A 4156-nucleotide genomic window follows, 5' to 3' on the forward strand; every position below is an offset into this window, starting at 1 on the left:
GGGGGGGGCAGGTGCTCAGGGGCAGCTGTGTCCGGCTGGGTCAGCGGCCGCGTCGTGGGGCAGCGGTTCCTCTTCCACGGGCAGAAGTGATTTCGGTTCCCCGTGCCACGCTCCCATTGCCCCCCAGCGGGGCACGGCGAGCTGCCAGCCGCCCCACGGACGTGCCACGAAGATGATCCCAGTACCGGGGACGGCTCTGACTCAGCTTCCTTCCTGCGGGCTGGATGCTGTCCGTCTCATCGCCCTCTGGACGGGCGTTCCGTCCCCACGGCCCATCCGCCCCACACGTGGGGCTGCGGGGTTCTGCTTTGCGACCCGTTCCCTCCGCGCTGTGTGTCCCCATCCTTGTCCCTTGTCACGGTGCCGTGTCCCCTCTGTCCCGTTGCACCCAGCGTTGCAGGCTGCGCCTTGTGCTCCCCGTGCTTTGCAGCACGGCTCCGGCTCCGCTGCTCGCTGCTCAAGCCCAGCTGCCGCCGCTTGAACTTCCCCGTCCCTTCCTCCCGCCGCTGCCGCCGCCGTCCCTCGGTTCTGGTGCTGCCTTGTTTTCTTCGCTCCTCGTCTCTTATTTTAGAAGGAGGAATGCTGGCCGGGGGGAGGGGGGGGTGGGTGCTGTGTGAGGTTGCTCTCCCCGTTCGTCCCCGGCGCTAAATTTAGGTCGCGGTGTCCTCGCCGAGCCAAGGAGCGGGTGGCAGCCAGGGTCAGGGACGGCTCCGGGGCGGAGGTGTGGGGTGGGCAGTGGGGAAAAGGGCCCCGCAGCCACGGGGATGGGGAGCAGCTCCTCCAAAATGCACGGAGCTGCAGAGGAGTGGGAAGGAGCCTAATTGAGCTGGAAGTTGTGTCTTTAATTGTCTGGGTTAATTAGCCTCTTTGCAGGGTGTTTCTCCCGGTGAAGCGGCGGCACCGCGAGTGGCGCGGGTTGGAGGTGCTGGGCTGTGCGGCATTGGGTGCTGGGTGGGACGGGGGCCCTGTTCCATGGAGCTGCCATGGGATCAGAGCTTCTATGGGGTCAGAGCTGCTGTGGGATCAGAGCTCCTATGGGGTCAGCACTGCCATGGGGCCAGAGCTGCCATGGGGCCGTAGCTGCCGTGGGATCAGAGCTTCTATGGGGTCAGAGCTGCCGTGGNTTTTTTCTCCCTCTCTCTTTTTTTTTTTTTTTTTAACCCCCCCCCCCCCCCCCTTTTTTTTTTCTTCTTTTTCTTTTGGAACATCTGTTTTGCACATCACGCTCATTCCAGCCCCTATTTATTGCCAGCGCTGTTTCCTTTGCGGAGCAGCGGCCGCCGCCTCCTCCTCCTCCTCCCGGGGAAGGAGGGATGGGGCCGAGCTTCCCGAATATCAGGGTTCGGTGCCCGAGGGAATTTGGGAGCACCCGGAGGCCGGGACCTTCTGCTCCGTGCCCTCTCGACGGAGCCCATGTGAAGCCAGCGACGTCGATGCCTTCCTTAAGGCCAAAGCAAAATGTGGTGGTGGCGGCGGTGGTTGTTTTTTTCATGGCACATTTAAAGCGCTTTTAAAACCCGCTGCGACCCGGAGCCCACTGGCATCGCCCACCTCCGTGAGCAGGAGATGCTGGAAGGGGCTGCACCCCCCCCTCCGCCCGCCCGCCCTCCCCAGGGAAGAAAGGTGCCCTTCTTGCACCGAAATTCCCATTTGCTGCTTCTTGGAGCGCCGTTTTCTCCTTCTTTTGACTTATTTTTAAGCAGGGCTCTCTGCGCTGACTGCTAAAGAGGCGAATGTTTCCCGTGGACGGCTCTCGCAGCTGCGCCGGGCCCCGCTCTGAGCTGCCCATTGTGCTCCGCATGAAGGCCCCTTTATTCCCCTCCGAGGTCGGAGCCCCTCTGAGCGCTGAGCTCGGGGCCGAACTTGGCTGCGTGTGAACGCGGCGTTAACAGACACCTCCCCGGGAGCTGGGGCATCCCGGGCATCCCAGCCCCGCTCCGTCCAGGTGCGGCCCTGGGGGGGGGGGGACGCTGGGGACAGTGGGCATCGCTGGAGGTGGCACGTGGAGTCGTGTCCTAGAATGGCTTGGGTTGGATGGGACCTCAAGGGCCACAAGCTGGGCCACCAGCCTCCACGTCTCCTGCCAGACCAGGCTGCCCAGGGCCCCATCCAACCCGGCCTTGAGCACCGCCAGGGATGGAGCATCCCCAGCCTCCCTGGGCAGCCTGTTCCAGCGCCTCGCCACTCTCTCTGTTAAGAGCTTCTCCTTGATATCCAACCTAAATCTTCCCTCCTTCAACTTAAAACCGTTTCCCCTTCTCCTGCCGTTATCTACCCTTGTGAAGAGCTGACTCCCCTCCTGTTTGCAGGCTCCCTTCAGGTCCTGGAAGGCTGCACTGAGGTCACCCCGCAGCCTTCTCTTCTCCAGGCTGAACAAGCCTGGCTCCCCCAGCCTGTCTTTGTAGGGGACGTGCTCCATGCTCTGCTCATCTTGGTGGCCTCCTCTTGACCCTCTCCAACATCTCCCTGTCTTTCTTGTGCTGGGGGCCGCAGACCTGGACACAGTACTCCAGACGGGGCCTCACAAGGGCACAGTAGAGAGGGACAATCCTCCCTGTCCCTGCTGCTGCTCCTCTGCTGATGGAGCCCAGGACACCATTTGCCTTCCGAGCTGCAAGAGCACCCTGCTGGCTCCTGTTCAGTTTTTCACCCACCAGGACCTCCAGGTCCTTCTCTCAAGGGTTGCTCCTTTCAGTGCGTATCTACGCCTGGGGTTCCTCCGGCCCAAGTGCAAAACCTTGCACTTTGCTGTGTTGAACCTCGTGAGATTCACCCAGGCCCACCTTTCGAGTCTGCTGAGGTCCCTCTCATGCCATCCCTTCCTTCCATTGTGTCAACCGCACCGCTCAGCTTGGTGTCATCAGCAAACTTGCTGAGGGTGCACTCGATTCCATCATTGATGTCACTGATAACGATGTTAAAGAGCACCAGTCCCAAGACAGACCCCTGGGGGACGCTGCTCGTTCCCAGCCTCCACTTGGACGTGGAACCATTGATCACCGCCCTTTGTCTGCGGCCTGTCAACCAATTCCTTGCCCACCGGGTGTTCTACCATCACATCCACCTCTCTCCAGTTTGGAGATAAGGATGTGATGGGGGACCACGCCAAAGGCCTTGCACAAGCCCAGGTCAGTGACATCGGTCGCCTTCCCTTTGTCCACCGATGCTGTCACCCCATCATGGAAGGCCACCAGATGGGTCAGGCGTGACCTCGGTGGGGCTGCAGGACCGAGGTGCTGGCGGATGGATGCGTGGGGCGAATCTTCATGCTGCCGTGGTCTGATGCAAAATAATGCAGCCGTGCCAACACCGGGCGTTGGTGAGCGCCTCTGGTGCAAAAGAAAGCACAGAGGTCCCACCTGGCTCAGCTCTTCTCCGGTGCAGATGCGCAGCGGTGGGAGGGGGGTGCTGGGCGGGGGGCTCTGGGCTGCCCCGCTGCCCTCCTGGTGAGCCTGGAGCTGAGTGGGGCTGGGGCTGGGGGGCCGGCTGAGGCTGGCAGTGGGGCTGCTGGAAACCTCGGGGGGGAGAGGAAGGGCAGGAAATCCGAGGGAGCGCCAGCTCTTTGCTGTGGTTTTGGTAACGAACGCTGTGTTTGGTAAACTCGTGGCTCGGAGGAGGATGGGCTCCTGCTGGAAGTGGGGGGTGGGGGGGGGCTGACACAGAGACCCCCTCTTCCCATGAGCTGTGCTGACAGCGAGGTGGATCCCGGGTGCGGGGAGCTTAGCAGGAGGCGGGGGGTGACGCCGGGTGCGTGCTCGGGGGGGTGATGCCTTTTGCTGCCCTTCCTTTTGAGATGCATCCCAGGTTGCGTGTGGTTGCGTTCTCCAGGTTTCCTCCCTCCCCAGGGGCTGGGGGGGGGGGGTTCTGCTCTGTCCCAGGATCAGCACAGAGCAGCGCGGGGGTCTCCAGGGAGGGCAGTGCATGGGTGGGGGGCTCCGGGACGGACCCTCATGGCTGCAGCAATCAGCTGAGCTTTGCTGCCCGCCCCGTGCCGCAGTGATCTCTGAGTTCTGCTCGTGCCGTGCGTTGCATTTTGTACAAACACATAGGGTTTTTTTTTTTTTTTTTTTTTTTCTTGCAGTTCGGCGCTCTCGCTGCCAGCTGCGCATCGGCCAAGAAAGAACTTTCCTGCAGCGTCTGCTGGCCGAAAAGCACA

This window comes from Numida meleagris, unplaced genomic scaffold (genome assembly GCF_002078875.1).
Source record: "Numida meleagris isolate 19003 breed g44 Domestic line unplaced genomic scaffold, NumMel1.0 unplaced_Scaffold358, whole genome shotgun sequence".
Taxonomy (NCBI): Eukaryota; Metazoa; Chordata; class Aves; order Galliformes; family Numididae; genus Numida; species Numida meleagris.